Source organism: Tachyglossus aculeatus, unplaced genomic scaffold, assembly GCF_015852505.1.
Source record: "Tachyglossus aculeatus isolate mTacAcu1 unplaced genomic scaffold, mTacAcu1.pri scaffold_198_arrow_ctg1, whole genome shotgun sequence".
Classification (NCBI taxonomy): Eukaryota; Metazoa; Chordata; class Mammalia; order Monotremata; family Tachyglossidae; genus Tachyglossus; species Tachyglossus aculeatus.
Genome location: NW_024044914.1, coordinates 169,003 through 190,274, shown reverse-complemented (window position 1 = coordinate 190,274; position 21,272 = coordinate 169,003). Strand labels below are relative to the sequence as shown.

Genomic DNA, 21,272 nt, shown 5'->3' with positions numbered 1-21,272 from the left:
TTTTGGACATTCCCCTGTTTGCATGGGATCAGGACTTATCTCCAGAGGAGAAATTGCATTCCTGACTTTTACATGAGGCCCTCCAGCCCACTCCAACTCACCCCTGAAAAATGGCAGCCTAGGAAAGAGAGGCTTTTCTCAGACAAAGGGATTAGATTTCCCAGAGCTGTGGCAAGTGAAGGCTTTTTTCTGATCTTCAGGAGCAGGGCACAGGGCACAGATTCTGCCTATCTCAATTTACCAGATCTGAACTGACACTCCCTGGCCACCACCACCTCCACTTGCCTTCTGTCCCACACAGCCCGATTCCTCCCTGTACTATCCTCTCCTTCACACAGAGCCCTCCAATACCTTAAGCACCTCCACTTATTCCAGGCCATCTTGTCCCATCTGAATATTCCCTCATCAACCTCCCCGTTCTTGATGCACAAATCCCCACCCTCAAGTCTGCCCTCTCCACAGAGTTCATCCATCCCTTGCGCCCCCGTACCTCCTACAATCTTCCACCACTCCACAATCAACTTCCTCTTGTCAGGTGCTCATCCTGCAGAGCTCTGTGGGTAGAAATCCAGCCACCAGCCTGACCATATCCATCGTAGAATCATCCCCAAGCTACAACTCTGCCCTCACCTTTGTCCAGCAACACTTCTCTTCCCCTATTGACCATTGCCCTCACCGACGACGCCTGACCTTTAATTCTCTCCTTTCAGCAGCGTGGCTCAGGGGAAAAAGCCGGGACTTTGGAGTCAGAAATCATGGGTTCAAATTCCAGCTCCGCCACTTGTCAGCTGTGTGACTTTTGGCAAGTCACTTAACTTCTCTGTGCCTCAGTTACCTCATCTGTAAAATGGAGAATAAGACTGTGAGCCCCACGTGGGACAATCTGATCACCTTGTATCCCCCCAGCGCTTAGAACAGTGCTTTGCACATAGTAAGGGCTTAATAAAATGCCATCATTTAACCCCGAATGCCAGTGCCTCCATGTTGACCTCCTTGCCTCTTTTCTCTCTCCCTTCTAGGCCATCCTTTACTCTCATTTTTCTACAAAAACATTCAGGCCATGTTTTCCCACTGTTCAAGAAACTCCAGTGGCAGCCCTTCCACAGAACCTCCTCACCATTGTCTTTAAAATACTCAATCATCTTGCCCCTCCTACCTCCCCTCACTACTCTCCTACTACAACTCGGCCTACACACTTCAGTCCTCTAATGCTAACCTTCTCACTGTACCTCTAGCTCGTCTTTCTCCCCGCTGACCTCACCCTCACTTCCTGCTTCCTGCCTGGAAGGTCCTTCCTCCTCGTATCCGACATACCATTCCTACCTAGAGTCTCAGGCCCTAGAGGGGCCTCGGTATGGGGACGAGGGTAATAGCAGAAGCAGCTGGAGGAGCCAAACAGCTTCTCTCAGAGCAAGGATTGGGGTACAGAAGCCTCCAGGCTGAGTCTCTGCTTCCTCCCTACGGGCCCCAAGCACCGTGCATAAGCTCCTCTTCGCCCAGGAGAACCGAGAGGCCAGGACCGGGTTCCCACTCCAACCCTTTGTGGCCCTCATCACCCCGGACCACACTGCACTGGAGCTTGGCCTTCCTGGGGGCCAGGAGCAGGAGGCCGTAGAGCCCACGGGGCCCTCCACTTTTGGAGGTGAGTGGAGCAGGGGGTGGGTCGGGGAAAGTTGGTTGAGAGTAGAGACACTGGAGAGGCTGGAGGCTGCAGGCAAGTCAGGCCATTGGGGTCTGTGCTGTGGGGAGGGCTCAGGGCCAGCTGAGCCCTCCCTTCCACGGGGAGGACTTCAGGCCTGACTCAGGCCTGCCACCAGCAGCTGGCGTACATGACGACGTTGGCAGGAATGGTCAGGGTCTTCAGGGTCAGCCTTGGGAGTTCAGCTAGAGGGGGGTAGGGGAGTGGGTTGCTGGACTAGGGGCAGCAGGGAGGGGGCTCTGGGAGCTGAACGAGGCTCCTTCGGGAGCTTTGGAAGAGGCTGTCGACCAGCGTGAGTACCTCCTTCTCCTCGGGTTGGGGGAGTCTGAAACAGTTGGAGGCTCCTTCCTGACAACAGAACTCTGGGCAACTGACAGGACCTGACCCCTCCCATCCACTTGGGTGTGACCCTTGAGGCCCTGGAGGGGCTCCCCTCCAGCAATGGCTACTGGAGGACATTTAGTCCTGGGAGTTGCAGAGTGGCTGAGACCTTTTCTCATCTCCGGAGACCTTCCGGGAGGGCGTGGTTCTGCTGGCCAGGTACCAGAGAGCTGACGCCGGGGGCTTTCTTGGAGGATGGAGCTGGGGGAGGCAGGACAGGCAGATCCTCATCAGAAAACCTTGGCCTGGCCGTTCCCCACCTGACCTCCAGTTTTCTGGCTCCCGGGCAACCTCCTGGGCTCAGGCTGGCTGTTTTGTCTTCCAAGGACCTTGGTCCAGAACAGATCCCCACCCATCATGCCCCCCCACCCCACCAACTCTCGCCATATGTCTTCCTCAGGATGGAGCCCAAGGGCACACTGCTGCTGCTGGCTCATTGCAGGGCCAAGGACGAGCTAATCTGCTTCCGGCAGGAGCTGAGCTGCCATCTCCTCCTTGTCCTCGGCCTCACGGAGGACAAAGACCCCACCGTGGGGATGGTGAGCTTCATGCCACCTGGAGTTTCTGCCTTCCCCAATGCCTTCCCAGGTCATCTTTCCCTCTCCTCTGTTCCTGGTCCTAGCCATTCCGGCCCGCTGACCCCAACTCTGGCTCTGCATTCCCAGATAGCCAATCTCACCATCTGCTGCCTTGACCAGTGCCTGGGCTGGGAGCACCTCTGACTGGAGAGTGGGGATTGTGCACAGTCTGAAACACAATCTGGCTGGCCAGGATGTGGGATCCCAGGACTGAAGGGGAAAGGGAAGAAGTCCAGAGCCTGGAGGGACCAGTGAGTGGGAGGAGGCGGGCAGGTGGGTGTCTCTGTCTCCTCCTCTTTCTCCCCGGATGGAGAATTTTGAGGACAATAGCCCCATCTTCCTATCCCAGGAGTTGGCCTATGCCACTAGGCCCCAAGTAAAGGGCTGATCAGCGACCATGCTGGTGCTGGGTGAATGGGGAGCTGCCCTGCCTACCGCCCAGCATATTCCAATACTTTCCATGCTAGATCAGGACTCTGACCTGGGGCAGTTCTGGTAGGGGAGGAAACAGATGAAGGGGGAAATAACAGCTTCTTCATTTTTTCCTCATTTTCCCCCAACAGGATGCACCGCCTCACACATCCTGGGAAAAGCGGGGCTCTCAGGAGACCACGTGGACCACCTACCCTAGAGTGAGACGCAACCCACGGTGCTCCTCTCCACCTCTCTCTGTTCTGTCCTTCTTACCATTTTCTTACCCATCTCCCTTTCTCTCTTTTCCCCCGTCTTCTAAACCCCCTTCCTCTCCTCCTATTTCATTCTCTCCTTGCTTTTGTTTTTTCAAGTACTTCCTTTCAGTCTTTCTCGCTTTACCTCTCCTAATCCCTGGATGCTGTGCCTGGAAGGGGAGGGAAAAGACTCCTTGGAAATCCCTATTTTGGAGTTGAAGAGGTTAGGTACTGACGGGGCAGGGATGCCCAGGTTCTCCCAAGCTTTCCCCTCCGTCATTTCAGAAGATTTAAAAACTACCCCTCGCTCTGACTCTGCCAGTCGGGTCAGCTCTTCCCAGGTGAAAGAGAGTCATTGCTGAGGAGTACCGGCCTGAGGGAGGTAAGGATGAAGACCAGACAGAGACGGGATCAGGACCAGACTTAGGGCCAGGCTGGCCCTTTGTCTCAGGGAGCTCAAGGAGTCCCCGAAGAAATACGTGCTGGGGCCCAGGTTGGGGCTCAGCTGTAGCGACGGGGAGAGAGAATGGGCAGGAGTTCTCAAGGAGTGTCTGTCCTCACATGGGACCAGGCAGTGGGAAAGTGACTCTGGAAATCTGGAATGGTGGGAACCAGAGTAAAAACCTATATGGTTTCCCCATCCCGTTCTTGTGTTTTTCAGGCAGCAGGGCTGTGGGGAATGTGGGTGGAGATGGGAGCTCTACTGGATTTAGGGGATGGTTGGCGAGCGTGTGGCGTTTCCCCAGCAGAAGCCAGGCCTCCTTGGTTGATGGTGGGACCTTCATTTCACTTCTCTGGGCCTCAGTTGCCTCATCTGTCAAATGGGGATGAAGACTGTGAGCCCCCCGTGGGACCACCTGATCACCTTGTATCCCCCTGCCCCCCAGCACTAAGAACAGTGCTTTGCACATAGTAAGTGCTTAAGAAATGCCGTCACCATTCTTGTTATCATTCTCGTTGCTTACCACCCGGCGGCCACTCATTCGCTCATCCAGTTGTATTTAGTTCATTCATTCATTCAGTCGTATTTACTGAGCGTTTGCTGTGTGTAGAGCACTCAACTAAGCGCTTAACCCCTGGGTTTCTAGGTGGTGCTTTTATTACCAAAGCACCTTACATTACTTAATTCCATTAGAGAAGCAGCGTGGCTTTAGTGGAAGGAGCCCGGGCTTGGGGGTTGGAGGACGGGGGTTCTAATCCTGGCTCTGCTACTTGTTGCTGTGTGAACTTGGGCAAGCCGCTTAACTTCTCTGTGCCTGTTTCCTCATCTGTAAAATAGGGTTTAAGATGTGAGCCCCATGTGGGGCAACCTGATTACTTTGTATCCCCCCCAACCCCAGTGCTTGGAACAGGACTTGGCACATATAAAGCGCTTAACAAATACCAACATTATTACTATTATTATAATTATCACTTATTTACTCCTCACAACATCCCTGCAAGGTAGGGTTTAGGTATCGTTACGCCCAATTTACAGCTGGGGAAACTGAGGTATGGGGAGGTTAAGTGTCTTGCCCAAGGCTACACAGGAAACTCGTGTCAGAGCAGGGATTCAAACCCGGAGGTATATCCCCCCCCTTCAAAGCCCTACTGAGAGCTCAACTCCTTCAGGAGGCCTTCCCAGATTGTGCCCCCCCCCTTTTCCTCTGCTCCTCCTCCCCTCCCCATCGCCCCTACTCCCTCCCTCTTCTCTACCCCCTTCTCTACCCCACAGCACTTGTGTATATCTGTACATATTTATTATTCTATTTATTTTATTAATGTTGTGTATATAGCTATAATTCTATTTATCTATTTTGAAGTTATCGATGTTATTGTTTCGTATTGTCTGTCTCCCCCCTTCTAGACTGTGAACCCATTGTTGGGTAGGGATCGTCTCTATCTGTTGCTGAAATGTACTTTCCAAGCGCTTTGTACAGTGCTCTGCGCACAGCAAGCACTCAATAAATATGATTGAATGAATGAATGACGGACTGAGATGTGAGGGAAGCAGTTGGGAGTGGCAGCAGCTGCAGCAGCAGCATCAATGAAGCCTGCAGCTGTCAAGGCAATTCCTGAGGGTGGGGGGATCCTGTCTCTTCTCGCTGGGGGAATTTGCTGTTCCAACTGGGACCCTGGAGTACTCAATGCAGCGTGGAAAAAGGGAGGGAGAACTGACCGATCGCCTCTGCTCCAAGTTGGCATAGAGGTGGTAGTTGAAGCCATGGGAGCAAATGAGTTCTCCAAGGGAGTAAGCAGAGACAGAATAGAAGGGGAATCAGAACTGAACCTTGATGAACTCCCACAGTTAGTGGATGGGTAGCCTGGGAGGAGCCCAGGAAAGAGACTGAGAATGAGCAGCCAGAGTGATTGAAGGAGAACCAGAAGAGGACAGAAACTCCTCACCATTGGCTTGCAGAGACTCAATCAGCTGTCTCTCTCCCTCTTACCTAGCCTTACTCCTCTCCCATTGCAAATCGGCACACGCACTTCACTCCCCTGACCCCAGCCCGCTTTCTGTACCTCGATCTCATAGTAATAATAGCAATTACGGTAACTGTCGAGCGCTTACTATGTGTCGAGCGCCGTTCTAAGGGCTGGGGTAGGTACAAGGTAATCAGGATACAGTCTCTGTCCCACAGGGGGCTAATACTCTTAATCCCCATTTTACAGATGAGGTAACTGAGTCCCAGAGAAGTGAAGGTACTTTTCCAAGGTCACCCAGCAGACATGTGGCAGAGCTGGGATTAGAACCCACATCCTCTTACTCCCAGGCCTGTGCTCTATCCACTAGGCCACGCTGCTTCTCTCAACCCCTTGTTCAAGTCCGCTCTCCTGCCTGGAAGTCCCTCGTATCCCTGCAGATCCATCAGAACGCTACCCTGGCCATCTTCAAGGCGCGACTAAAATCGCGTGTCTTCCCAGAAGCCTTCCCGGCCTAAGCTCTCATTTCCCTACCCCATCCTCTCTCCTTTCTCTGTCCTTGCATCCGTACCCGCTAAGCACTTAGATACCCACTCCACTCCCACAGCAGTCATGTACATATCCTTGATCTCTGCTGCTTCTCCTATCTGGAATGTATTTCCTTGCCTGCCTCCTTCACTAGATTGAAAGTTCCTAGAGGGCAGAGACGACGTCTTCTGTTCTCAGGCTCTCAATGCAATGCATCGCATCGCAGCATGGCCCGTTGTTGGATAGGGACCGTCTCTATATGTTGCCGACTTGGACTTCCCAAGCGCTTAGTCCAGTGTTCTGCACACAGTAAGAGCTCAATAAATATGACTGACTGACAATGAATGAACGAATGGCATAGCAGCAGCAGCATGGTGCAGTGGATAGAGCGTGGGCCCGGTAGTCATAAGGTCATGGGTTCTAATCCTTGCTCTGCCACTTGTCTGCTGTGTGGTCTTGGGCGAGTCACTTCACTTCTCTGTGTCTCACTTATCTGTCCAATGGGGATTCAGACTGTGAGCCCTATGGGGGATAGGGACGGTGTCCAACCCAATTTGCTTATATCCACCCCAGTGCTTACTACGGTGCCTGGCACATAGAAAGCACTTAACAATTACCACAGTGAGGGTTCAATAAATGTATTTTAAAAATATAATTGATTGATTGATTGAGTGCCCGGCCTTCTTGAGGGGCGGGGAGTGGGCAGGAAGCAGATGGCAGTTCCTGAGGCTGACCCTGACTCCTGGGGCCTCATTTGCTCCTTGGAAAGGTCATCGGCTCCCACGGCAGCAACTACCAGTCCAGTTGACTCCAATATCGGCCTTGTTATCCCAGACGTCACTCCGCCTGTGCAATCTCACGCATCCCCCTAGTAAAAACCATAATAATCATAATTGTTGTCTTTGTTAAGCGCTTGCCATGTGCCAGGCACTGTACTAAGCACTAGGGGAGATACAAGGTCATGAGATTAGACAGAGTACAATCTCAGTTATCCCCACTTTACAGATGAGGGGACCCAGGTGCAGAGAATTGGGATAATTGCTCATGGTCACGCAGCAGACTAGTGGCAGAGTCAGGATTGGAACCCAGGTCCTTCTGACTCCAGGCCCGTGCTCTATCATGCCCTGGGATTCTTTCTGTCCCAGACAACCCTACTTGGGTGTCTTGCCAGCACCTTAAGCTCAATAATTCCCAACCTGAATTCATCACCCTATCCTCGCCTTCCCTGAACTTTCCCGTCACAGTTGACACTACCGCAACACTATACCCCCGCCTCGGAGGTCTGCCATCTTGGCGGGGCCTTGACTCTTCCCAGTCTTTCGGCCCCCACTTCATTCAGTCTGTCATTAAATTCCGTCAGTTTTTCCACCTCAGCACTTTCTTTCCGTTCAAACGGCCGCCTCCCTCCGGTCCGGGCACTTGGCGTGTCCCTCCCAACTTGAATACTATGACTGCCTCCTCTCTGTCTGGCCTCCCTGCCTCCGGTCCCTCCCCTCCCCGGATCATTCTTGGCTCTTCGGCCCAGATCATTTTGTTCAGCACTCCTTCCCAACCAGATCGTGTGACCCATTCCTCTGGGCATCAAGCAGTCACTCGGTCCATGGTATTTATTGAACACTGACTTTGTGCAGAGCACTGTACTAAGCACCTGGAGGAGTAAAATAGAACACAATAGAACAGACACGATCCCTGCCCAGGGCGAGCTTACTGTCTAGAGCCTAAGCTCCCTACTGAATGGATGAGAGAAAATAGGACTCACCTAAGGTTACATCAGGAAGATCACAGACCCAGAGTGGGCTGTGTCCATGGCGAGATCTGGGCTGTCTGGGATCAGTTTCATCTTCAGGGAGTTTTATTTTATGGGCCGGGTCCCCTTAACTATCCCAGCTCCCAGGACCATGTCCATCAAAGGGGAGAAACGCCATGGCGTAGTGGCTAGAGCACAGGCATGGGAGGCCGAGGGACCTCAGTTACATCAAGCAGAGACTCAGCAGTGTGGCCTAGTGGAAAGAACATGGTCCCGGGGTCAGGAGAAGACCTGGATTCCAATCCCTGCTTGGTCACTTGCCCGCCGTGTGACTTCGGGCAAGCATCCAAGATCTCTGTGCTTCAGTTTCCTCATCTGTAAAATAGGGACTCAGTAGCTGTTCACCCTTCCACTTAGACAGTGAGCCAGCCTCAAGTGGGATAGGGACTATGTCTGGCCAGATTAGCTCATATCTACCTCAGTGCTTAGTACAGGACTTGGCACATAGTAAACGACAAATAAATACAGTAAAAGAAATTTGACTTAAAGGCTCTCAACCAGCTCTATCCCTCTTACAGAGAGGTAACATGGTCCAGTGGAAAGAATATGAGCTTGGGACTCTGAAGAACTAGGATCTAATTCCAACCCTACCACATACCTCCTGGGTGAACACGTTAAGTCGCTTAACTGTTCTGTGCCTCAGTTTCCTCATCTGTAACATGGGGATTAAATGCCTGTTTTCACTCCTCCTTAGACTGGGAGCCCCATGTGGGACAGGAACTGTGCCTACCCTGCTTATCTCGATTCTACCCCAGAACTTAGAAAAGCCCTTGACACATAATAGGTACTGAATAAATACAACAATGATAATGATGTTTATCAATCGTCCTTTTCAGCTACTCTGCAACTCATTCACTTTGTTCTTTTCAAGCACCTATTCACCGTGGTTCATCATTCACATATATCTCTGGCCACTAACCCCTACCTCACACTCTCCCCAGGGCCCTGGCCACCCCTCCCCATACAGACTCAACTGAGCACAGCTCCCCTCCTCTTCCAATCCCTTTGGAAATCTCACTTCCAGGAGAAAGCCGTCCCTGCCTCGTCTCTATCTCCTCCCCTTCCCAGCTCAGAACCCCCAACTGCCACTTTGACATTTCTGCACCACTTAGGAATTCAAAACCTCCCGTAGTACTTCCGTGCACATCTTGCATGCATACCCTATTTCAATAGAAATAATCATAATAATAATAAATGCATTTGTTAACTATTTACTATGTGCCAACCACTGTTCTAAGCCCTGGGGTAGATTCAAGAACAGTAATGACAGTAATGATAATGATGGTATTTGTTAAGCGCTTACTACATGCCAAGCACCGTTCTAAGCTCTGGGGGAGATACCAGGTAATCCGGTTGCCCCACATGGTACTCACAGTCTCAATCCCCATTTCACAGATGAGGTAACTGAAGCCCAGAGAAGTTCAGTGACTTGCCCAAGGTCACACAGCTGACAAGTGCCAGAGCCAGGATTAGAACCCATGTCCTCTGACTCCCAAGTCGGTGCTCTTTCCACTAAGCCAAGCTGCCCTTTTGCTCATTTCTTCCATCTTTCATATCGCCTCTTCTCCTCCACTAGACTCCCGGCTCCCCAGAGGGCAGGGATCGTGTCTTCTTCACAATCTCTGCTAAGTGCTTAGTACAGTTCCCTGCTTACTGTAGGGGCTCACTTATGTGAATTGATGGATAGCTTCAGGATCGATGCTGGAAAGCTTGACTACCCTGAAATGATCCTGTTGGTCTCTGGTCTCATGCTAGCTCACTAACTAGAAGGTAGTAGGAAAACCATTTCATCCTATTGCTTTTTGGATTTTCATGGGATTTGTTAAGTGTATAGTACGTGCCAGGCATCGCACTGAGCACTGGGGGAGATAAAAGCTAATCAGGCTGGACACAGTCCAAATCCTCAATGGGGCTCACCGTCTTAATGGTCATTTTACGAATGAGGTAACTGGGGCACAAAGAAGTTAAATGATTTGCCCAAGGTCACACAACAGACATGTGGTGTAGCTGGGATTAGAACCCAGGGCCTTTAGACTTCCAGGCCCATGCCCTACCCCCTAGGCCAAGCTATTTCTCTTCCCCGTTCAAGCAATAAGAAATTCCCCTTCGTCCAGGGAGATCTAGCTCCTTTTACGGCTGAACATGTATCCATGTAATTTTGTGCTTGGTAATCTCTGAAAACAGATTTTTGTCCAGGCCTGATTAACTACATATCCTGGAAAAATAGTGGAAATTTGCTTTCAAACATAGTACCTTGAATTTTTGTGAGTCCCTGAGTTTATATGATATTATTTTATTGTGTCCACACACACACACACACACACATATATATATATATACATATATATATATACACACATATATATGTATATCTGCGTGTGTATCAGTGCTATGTGCTTTGCACATAGTAAGCGCTTAATAAATGCCATCATGATCATGATTATATATGTCGTCTTCACTACAGATATGTTTGTACGTGTGTATGCTTGGTTTTTTTTCAATAAGTCAGAGTGTGGGGCAAAGGCCCCAGACAGCAACCACAAGGCTCAACTGCTCCCTGGGCGGCTTCACGGACAGTACACCACAGTCCCAGAATGCACTGGGACTCGCCAACCAGGGAGGGCAGGAAAAGGGGGCAAAGAGGCTTTTCCATCCCCCAAGTTAGTGTCCTCAGCCCAGGAAGCTGAGGGGCACCGGATCGGCCTCACCCACGGGGCTGAGGACCGGCGGGTTCAGACGATGGAGGCGGTGAGAAGTGGGGCAGAGGTCCCCCAGAGGGCATAGGAACACGAGGATGAGGTCTGCAGGTCTGAGACCCCCTGAGCAGTTTGGAAAATGGGGGAGGGAAGGGGCTGGGCAGCGCTATCCCCTTTCCGGCTCCCACGGCTGACCCGTCGTGGCCTGGCCCTACTAGGGGCCAATTGTGATCCGTAGGTGATGTCACAACGGGCCTAGGAGGGGACTGCCGGGCTCGGCGGCAGGAGAGCTTTTGTGAGGGGTTGGAGTCGGAGAGAGCGGAGGTGGTAGTGGTGGTGGTGGAGAGATATCAGTGGTGGTTTGGTGGTGGTTTGTTTGGTTGGAGAGCGAGAGGAGATTGGAGTTCGGAGAGGCGAGAGAAGGATTTTGTTTTTAGGTGCTGGGAGTGGGGTTTTGATTGGTTGAGGAAGAGGGTGTTTCAGCTAGAGGAGGTTAGTGGAAGGAGAGCGTGTGAACTTGTTTGCGGGATGCCTCGTCCCAGAGGGTGAGTCCGTCTTTCGATCTGACTGGGAGGGCCTGGAGGGGGCAAATCCAGAGGGAGGGGTCTGGGGTGTAGTTTGGGCCCAGAAGGAAAACGTATAGAGAGACGTGAAGAGGGGGGAAAGGGGAAGAAAGTTGGCATTGGCAGTGGGTTGGGAAGGGCAGGAGGTCCTTCCCCGCTGTTCTGCAGGTGGGGAGAAGGGAGGGATGGGGGACAGGAGCATCCCGCCCCAGGAGCCTTGCTCTGCTCCTGTACGGTCCCTAACTCGTCCCTTTCCCCCTGTCCTCCAGGAGAATTTTTCCAGTGGGCGAGACTCCTAGGGAGGGGTGCTGCCTGGGCTGCATCCGTAAGATCATTAGAAGAGTGTTTTGGCCACGCTCCGTCCGGGTCATTCCAGCACCTGAGGAGGCAGCCATCAGCCAGGAAGTACAGGAGAGAGGTGAGGAGCCAGGGGGTGGGGGCGGGGCCCGTTGGAGGGGAAGCTCCAGTCCTAGGATCCCCCAGATAGGGGCGGAGTGCGTATGGGAGAGATCCCGTCTATCCCATCACCGACCCCTCACCCACATCCCGCCACTGGCCTGGAACGTCTTCTCTCCGACAGACAATTACTCTCCCACTATTAAACGCTTATTGAATCCACAGCTCCTCCGAGAGGTCTTCCCTGACCAAGCCCTCCTTTCCTCTTCTCCCACTCCCTTCTGTGTGGCCCTGACTCAATCCCTTTATTTATCCCTCCTCCCAGCCCCACAGCGCTTATAACCATGACTGCAGTTTATTCATTTATTCATTCATTCATTCATGTCTGTCTCCCCTCTAGTCTATAAGCTCACTGTGGAGAGGGAATGTGTCAGCTTATTGTTGGATCGCACTCTCCTGAGCACTGGGTACAGTGCTCTGGACATAGTAAGCACTATGAATGAATGAATGAATGAATGAGCGAATGAATGAAGCACCCCTCTGATCCAGCTTTCACAGCGAGGTTTCCCTCTCTCAGAACGCTGCTTCCGGCTCATCCTTAACGAGCTCCGTGGGATCCAGGCCGAAGGCGATCTCCGGGTAGGAATGCATTCCCCAACAGCCCAGACTTCACCTCCTCTTTCCAGCTAGACCCACTCTGGGACTGAGAAACTCCAGAGCCCAGAGACCCCGAGGGTCATCACCACCATCATCAGAATTCATTCATTCATTCATTCATTCAATCAATGGTATTTATTGAGTGCTTCCTGTGTGCAGGGCACTGGACTAAGCGCTTGGGAAGTGCAAGTTGGCAACAGATAGAGACGGTCCCTACCCAACAGTGGGCTCACAGTCTAGAAGGGGGAGACAGATGACAAAACAAAACATGTGGACAGGTGTCAGGTCGTCAGAACAAATAGAATTCAAGCTAAATGCACATCATTACCAAAATATATAGGATAGTAAATATGGACCGGTAAAATAAGTAGAGTGAGAAAGCTGATCAAACTTATATACAGGTGCTGTGGGCAGGGGAAGGGGGTAGGGCGGGGTGAGGGGGGATGGTGAGGAGGAGAGGACAAAGGGAGCTCAGTCTGGGAAGGCCTCTTGGAGGAGGTGAGCTCTCGGTAGGGCTCTGAAGGGAGGAAGAGAGCTAGCTTGGCGGCTTGGAGGACGTGCGGAGGGAGGGCATTCCAGGCCAGGGGGAGGATGTGGGCCGGGGGTCGACGGCGGGACAGGCGAGAATGAGGTACAGTGAGGAGGTTAGCGGCGGCAGAGGAGCGGAGCGCGCAGGCTGGGCTGGAGAAGGAGAGAAGGGAGGTGAGGTAGGAGGGGGCGGGGTGATGGAGAGCCCTGAAGGGAGAGTGAGGAGTGTTTGCTTGATGCGTAGGTTGGGCAGCCACTGGAGATCTTTGACAAGGGGAGTGACATGCCCAGAGTGTTTCTGCACGGAGATGATCCGGGCAGCAGCGTGAAGTATAGAGTGAAGTGGGGAGAGACAAGAGGATGGGAGATCAGAGAGGAGGCTGCTGCAGTAATCCAGTCGGAATGAGATGAGAGATTGAATTACTGAGGAGCTACAGTGTGCGTCCTAAGTGCTCAGGAGCATTCGATCAAACTAGAAGGTTTGAGTTCTGCTCTCTGGGAGCTTACAATCTAAAGGCGGGAGACCTAGCAGGCACGGTAACAAGAGGAACACAAAGGAAAGCTTAAATACCTCCTGGACGGCCAAAGGAAGGCCAGAATGAATAGATCGGTGCAATAAACCGTGATAATATAGATGCGGTTGGCTGAAACGGCTGCCGGAAAGAGCTTCGACATGGAGGTAGGGATTCATCCGGGAATGTGTAGGGATTCATCCGGGAATGTCTCCTGAAGAAGGGGATTAGTTAGGAGGGATTTGAAGGCGAGGTTTGAGGTGGTGAGGCAGGTGTGAGGGTAAGGGAATTCCAGGCCAGGGCAACAGCTTGCGCAGTGGGTCAGAGATGGGAGAATTGAGAATGAAGTAGAGATGAGGAGCTAGGAGACTGGAACGTAGCGGGAGAGGAGATCCCAGAAGTTGGACACAGCGGGCAGAGAGCCCAATATCCAGGGATCAGAAACGGATGTTTGAGGCTGGCAGGCCCTGCAGGAGAGAGACCCATCCCACTGGAGGTTTACGAGGAGCAGACAGACCGGTGCGTTCTCGGCACCACTGTTGGAAGAGGATCTGGCAGCAGAGGGAGGCTGGGTGCTCCAGGAGGAGCTGCTGTTGAGATTTGTGGGGTGGGGAGGGGGCAATACGAGAAACAGGGACTTCTGGGACCAAAGAGCTTCTGCTGGGGTGGAGGGCAGCGCCTGAGAGAGCCTCCCCAGGGGGCAGCACCCAGACCCTCCCTCCCCTGGCTCTTCTCTCCTCAGGTCTTGGCCAAGGATCTTACAGCAGTCCAGGTGAGGGACCTTACCCAGGAGGTCCTGATGGGTTTGAAGAGCACCAGCTTGGCTAGGGTGAGCGACGCAGTCAGGGTCCTCCCCGTCCTGCTGCAGAAGCCCGGGGCCACAGCTGAGCAGGTGAGGCCCCCCACCCGGGGACAGAGGGCTAGAAGAGCTGAACGGGATTGTCCTCAGAGGCTGCGGGGCCGGCTCGCCTCTCCTCACTTCCCAGGCCTGCCCAGCCACAGGATCGGCGGAGTGGATGGAGATGGGGCCGAGGGGGGGAATGGGGTCGACTCAGTAGCGATAGGACCGTTGGTCTTGGCCCAAGGCTAGCGCCTTCGTTGTCACCTATTTGCCAGTGCGTGGCCACTATTGCATGGCCTGGTGGAAAGGGCCTGGGGCCTGGGACTCAGTGGACCTGGCTTTTTAGTAAGACTCCACTTCTTGCAAGGTGTGTGATCCCAAGGTCATTGAACTTCTCTGGGCCTCAGTTTCTTCGTCTGCCCGATGTGGGCTCCGTACCTGTTTGCTCACTATCTCTCTGGCTGCTCATTCTCAGTCTCTCTGGCGGGCTCCTCCCCTGCCTCCCACCCCGTAACTGTGGGAATCCCTCAAGGTTCAATTCTGGGTCTCCTTCTATTCTCCATCTACACCCAGTCCCTTGGAGAACACGTTCACTCCCCTGGCTTCGACTTCCCCCTCTATGCAGATGATTCCCAACTCTACATCTCCATCCTTGATCTCGCTCCCTCTCTGCAGTCTCAAATTTCTTCCCGCCTCCAAGGCATCGCTACTTGGATGTCCCACCAATTCCTTCCACCTAACGTGTCCAAAAGAGAACTCCTCCTCTTCCCACCCAAACCCTGTCCTCCCCCTGTTTCGCCCATCACCGTGGACAGTACGACCATCCTTCCGGCCTTACGAGCCCGAAACCTCCGCGTTATCCTCGACTCGGCTCTCTCATTTAACTCACACATTCGATGTACGTCTAGTCAACGATCAATCCTATCAGAGCAACTTTCACAACGTCACAGAAATCCACCCTTTCCTCTCCATCCAAACCGCTACCATAATAATCCAAGCACTTACCCTATCCCCCTTGAGTACTGTATCAGCTTCCTGGCTGACTTCCCTTCCTCCTGACTCTCCCCACTCACATCTATGCTTAACTCTGCTACCCAGACGATTTTTCTACAAAAACTTTCAGTCTCCAGTGACTACCCTACTGTTTAACCCGGCGTTTGACCCACAGCAAATGGGTAACAAATACCACAATTCTTATCATTCTGGAATTATAGCGGGAATATGATTTCCAGGTAGAATCCACAGCTCTCGAATTCAGTCCCTCTCAAGTCAAAGCAAACTCTCAGATTGCCAGTTCCGGTCCAGAGGAGTATTCCCGGTCGGTTTTCAATCCCCGGGGATTTTCTCCGCTCCGTGTCTGAAATGGGATCGGTCTTCACTCACCAACCCACTGCCTGGATTCGACTCCCTCCTAACTGCACGGGCTGTGTCAGAGGGTCGCGGGAGGAGCTGAGTCTGACACCGGCCCTCTGTCACCTGTTGCCCTCCAGGTGGCCGACCTCGGGAGGAGCCTGTATCTACAGCTCGCCTCCTCCCGCACCCCAGCCCGGAAGACCCTCTTCCTGAAAGCCCTGGCCCCGCTCACCTGCCGCCATTCTCAGACCGTGGTGCTGGTTTTACTAGAGCACTCGCTGCCCCTGGACAGGTACAGCCTGCCCCGCTGCCGGCTGGGTACAAAGCGATCCCAGCCAGGCTGGCCCCAGGTGGAGCGACTCCAGAGCCCTCCTTCGTGGCTGCTTGCCCCAAGTGTTTCTCCATAAGAGGGCCTGGTCCCAGAGAGGGGGGCGACGAGTTGCCGGGAGTCATCTTCGTGACCACGATATGACCTCCGAGAGTCATCATCCGGATCATTGCATCCCCCAGCCGAGCTCCACCATTTCTGCGTCCGAGACGCCAGATACAGGGGTGGAAGGGCTACTGGGGGTTAGGCAGAATCGGGGTAGGGTGGGAAGGCTGAGTCCAGTCACGGCCTCCACAGACAGGCCACGGACATTTGGAGAGCCTTGGGAGCTGACACCCATCTCGCCTCCCATGTGCTCGGGGTGCTGACATCCTGCATACTGGTGCGACCGGCATCGGGGGCAAGCGACTGTGCTGCCTGGGACGGGCACAGCCTAGAGCCCATTGCGGTGAGTTCCCACCCCGGCCAGCCCCAGAGGGAGGGGGCGAGGGGCAGGGATGACCCCGGAGCCAAGAGTCCATTCCCTTGTGGCCCCTCAGCCCGAACCCTGCTTTTGTGCCCCTGTGACCCCTTTGCTTAGTTCTCGGTCTGGGCAGTGAGGTGGCTTCTGGGAACAATGGGAAGAGCATCCTCCCATGATCCTGGGTTCCAGTGGCCTGGGCAATTGGATTGAACCTGACCTGGCCTCTGCCCGTCCCTGCCTGGGTTCTCAGGCTCCAGAGGCACCTTGGGTTCAGGTCAAAGGGGACAGTGGAATGACACCAGCAGCTTCTCTGAGAGTAAGTCAGGTGGCATAAGGGAACTCCGGGCTGAGACCGTGCGTACTCCCCACAGGCCACCAACACCATTTACGAACAACTAACTCTTCGTTCGCTTGGGGGTACTCCAAGTCTGTGGCCCAGTTCTTACCCCAGCTGTTCCTGGCCCTTCTCACCCAGGTGCACTATGTGCTGGAGCTGGGCCTGTGGGCGGAGCAAGAGCAGGAGGCCAGAGAGCCCACCGTGCCCTCCAGCCTTGGCCCCTGGAGGTGAGCGGAGCCGGGAAGCTGGGCGGGAGAGGGTGGCCCACAGGCCTGCGGGTGTGGCTGCAGCCACAGCCTGATGTGGCAGGTGGTTTCTGCTGAAGCCTAGGTTCGGGGCTGGGCCCAGTCCTTGGGGTTTGAAATGTTGGGAGGCAGGGACCGACCCACAGGGCTAGTAGTGTCAATGTGGTGGGTGGGAGGTGCCGGTGGAGATTTGAGGGGCTACTCTGGCTCTACTCGGAAGGAAACTGTCCCTGACTTCTGCTCTGGTGCTCTGTGGATGGCCGATGAGGCTACTGAGTCGGGGAGGAAGGTTTGCTGCCCTTGACTTGAAACGCCCCCAAACCAACAGGGACAAAATGCAGCACACAAATGTGGGCCCCAGTTTCTGCTCTGAGCAGGAAAGGGGCCAGGGGAAGTTGGATCATGGACTGAGGGAGCGCTGGGAGGTGGGCAGGGTGAGAGGGTGCTGTGGGGCCTGGGTGGTCCCTACTGGTCTGCGGGACTGGGCACACCAGGATTTGGCAACTAGCAATTGGTGGGGCTGTGGGGCACCGGGGAGCAGCTCTGATATGTGTCCCGGTCTTCAGGTTGGGGGAATCTGTCACAGTCAAGGGCATTTCCGTGACTTCCTCAAGTCCATTTGCCTAACAGACGCTTTCCCCTCCCCCGCCCCCACGGCTATTCATTCATTCATTCATTCATTCGTATTTATTGAGTGCTTACTGTGTGCAAAACACTGTACTAAGTGCTTGAGAAATACAAGTTGGCAACATATAGAGATGGTCCCTATCCAACAGCGGACTCACAGTCTAGAAGGGGGAGACAGACGACAAAACATGTGGACAGGTGTCAAGTCATCAGAATAAATAGAAGTAAAGCTAGATGCACATCATCAACAAAATAATTAGAATAGTAAACACGTACAAATAAAATGAATAGAGTAATAAATCTGTACAAACATATGTACAGGTGCTGTGGGGAGGGGAAAGAGGTAGGGCCAGGTGGATGGGGAGGGGGAGTGGAAGGTGGGGGCTCAGGCTGGGAAGGCCTCCTGGAGAAGGTGAGCTCCCAGTAGGGCTTTGAAAGGAGGAAGAGAGCTACCTTGGCGGATGTGCAGAAGGAGGGTGTTCCAGGCCAGGGGGAGGACGTGGGCCGGGGGTGGATGGCGGGACAGGCGAGAACGAGGCACAGTGGGGAGGTTTGAGGCAGAGGAGCGAAGGGTGCGGGCTGGGCTGGAGAAGGAAAGAAGGGAGGTGAGGTAGGAGGGTGCAAGGTGATGGAGAGCCTGGAAGCCGAGAGTGAGGAGTTTTTGCGTGATGCGTAGGTTGACTGGTAGCCACTGGAGATTTTTGAGAAGGGGAGTGACATGCCCAGAGCGTTTCTGCACAAAGAGGATCCGGGCAGCAGCGTGAAGTATAGACTGAAGTTGGGAGAGACAGGAGGTTGGGAGATCAGAGAAGAGGCTGATGCAGTAATCCAGTCGGGATAGAATGAGAGACTGAACCAGCATGGTAGCAGTTTGGATGGAGAGGAAAGGGTGGATCTTGGCAATGTTGCGGAGGTGAGACTGGCAGGTTTTGGTGTTGGTTCGGATGTTCCTCAGGACCTCTCTGGAGGCCCTGAAGGGCCTGGTCTCCAGCCAGGACAGCTGGACGACATTCACTTCCTTGGAGCTGCAGGACGGCTGGGACCTGTTCTCGTGCCTGGAAACCTTCCAGGAAGGCGTGATCCTGCTGGCCAGGTAAAGGGGAGCTGAAGGACAAGGGTCTCTGGGGAGATGGGGCCAGGAGAGGTGGCCAGCAGGAGGAGCCTAATCGGGAACCCCCTGGCCCGGCTCTTCCATGCCCCAAGCTCCGGTTTCCCAGCCCCGGGGCTGCCGGGCAACCCCCTGGGCTCAGACCGGCTGTGCCGTCTCCCCCAGGACAATGGTCCAGAACAGGTCCCCCGTGGTGGGTGGCCTCCTGACGGTGGTGGCAACTCATCTGCCCGGGATGGGCCCGCAGGGACTGCGCGTTGCCATGGGCCTCCTGGCCGAGGTAAGTGCTGGTGCCGTAGGGCCCGCGGAGACCGTGCCGCGCCGAGCGTGGGGCCAGCGGAGCCAGGCAGGGACCGTGGAGCCGCGGACACTAGGAGACACCGTGGGGTGGGGCTGGGAGTGGGCAGGGTTCCGGGGGCGGAGGGAGGAGCCGGGAGGAGCCGATCCGTTGCTCCGGCTCTTCCGCTGTGGACGGCCCTCCCCTGCCGCTCCCGTTCAGTTTCCATCCTTTCTCGGGGAACCCTTGTTCCGCTTCCCCGAGGGGCCCTCCTCCTCCCACAACCCATCCACATCCTGTGTTTCTCTCGGCAGCTCATCTGGATCCCCGAGTTGGAGTCAGACCTGGAACCTGCTACTCTGCAGAGCATACTGCAGGGAGTTCTGGAGGGCCCTGACCCCACGGTGCAGGTCACCAGTCTCCAGGCCCTCAACAGCCAACCCCTTAACCCGGAAACGGTGAGAGGCCGAGGCTGAGTTCTGGCCCCCACCGCCCCAGGGCCCAGAGCCCAGAGCCCAGCCAGAGGGAGCCGGGGCAGGGAGATCTCAGCCCAGGAGCCCAAAATCCCCAGCATCTCCTCAGGTAGGGCCCGGTTGGCGGCAGGAGGGCGGCGGAGGCGAAAGCCCTTCTCCACCCTGCTCTCTCTTCTCGTCCCTCAGGGGTCACTGCTCCAGGCCCAGCTTCCAGCTCTCCTGGAGGGGACTATACCACGAGGGAGAGGAGTCCCTCTTGGCGGCCTTGGCCACTGTGATCAGGGTGGCCCACAGCCTGGGGCATCAGGCTCTGAAGGGTCTCTGGAAGGAGATTGCTTTGATGCTGGGCCCCTACATCGATGACGTGATCCCGAGGCCTGAGGGTGGGGTCCGGGGATCAGCTTCAGGGCCGCGAGGCCAGGACCCTCTGACTCTAACCCAGAAAGGACTGCCCTCTGCTCTGCTCTGCCCTTCTCTCCTCTCTGCCCCACTTTCCCCCAGTAAGAACCACCCCAGGGCTGCCCCTTCCCCAGATTCATCCCCAACACAGCTGTCCCCACCCCCACCCACCCGCCCAATGCCTGCCGTCGGCCCTTCCTTCTGGCAACCCTGGCTGTGTGTTCCCCCAAGGAGAGAGCTCGAGTGCGCATTGCCACCTTGGAGCTGCTTGGAGCCATGGCCCACGGCGGGGTCTGGGAGAAGCCAACTGGGGTCCGGCAGGAATTGATCTGGCATATCCTGCCCGTCCTCGTCCACATGGTGGATGAGGATGCTGCCGTACGGAAAGTAAGTCACTCACCATCTGCGTGCCCGGCCTTGCCCCGGCCCCTCCATTTCTCTCCGTCAATTGGTACATGGCCTCTCTGTCTCACTGACCGGCATCTGGCCCTATTTCTCCAGAAAGCCAGAGCGACCTTCTTTTCCCTGAACCACAGCCTGGGTTCAAATCAAGTCTGTGAGCTGGAAACTGATGGGGGAGCAGGGATTGCACAGGGCCTCCCCCACCATCTGGAATTACATGGTGAGCGGGCTCAGAACCGTCGGGGGCAGTCCTCGGAGGCTCTGGTGGAAATTGTGGGGAGACCCCTGGATTCCGTAGGGAGGTGTCTGGGGGTGAGCTCGCAACAGCACTGGGATGAGGAGGCCGGGAGCCTGGAAGGGCCGGTGGAGGACGACGCCCACTGCCTGGAGAGGGAATGGGGATGGCAGTGATTCTCTGCAGACCGTGGGACCAGGGAGGTTCGTGGTGTGTGGGCATCCACAGCAGGTTGGGAAGGGGTCGGGCTGGGGTCTCACTCTCTTCCTCCCCAGATGAAGACATTAAAGGGCAGCCCGCCAGATGTTTATCTCCCAGGCTCTGGGCTACGCCAACAGCCCCCAGACCGGGGTGCGAGCAACTGCTGTGCTCTTCTTTGGTGAGTGGGCAAGTCGGAGCCCCTGGGGGGAACGGCCTCTCTGGCCACCCCCGGCCCCAGGGATGGCCCCTCTCGGACCCTTCTCTCCACTACCACCGGGGCCCCTGGGCTCTGGGGGCACCAAGTGGATCCCGGCCCTGGAAAGTTCCCCTGGGAGGTGACCGATTGGACAGAGCGCTGGCCTAGAACATGGCAGATTCTTCATTTCTTCCCACCAGTATACACCACCTACTACAGTAGGGGAGAGGCGTGGCTCTCGGAAGACGAGTTCAACTACCTCTCCCAGAGTGAGTCCTGGACAACAGCATCGATACCCTCGGTCTGCCTCTCTCTCCAGCCTGTATTTCCCCCACTTCAACTCTCCCTTTCTCTCCGTCCCTCTCTCCCCT

At 54.8% G+C, this 21,272-nt stretch overlaps 1 pseudogene; it reads left to right on the top strand.

Annotated features, from left to right (window-relative positions):
- Positions 1 to 2,514: 2,514 nt before the first annotated feature.
- On the top strand, positions 2,515 to 20,650 carry LOC119923427 (annotated as a pseudogene).
- Positions 20,651 to 21,272: the final 622 nt, after the last annotated feature.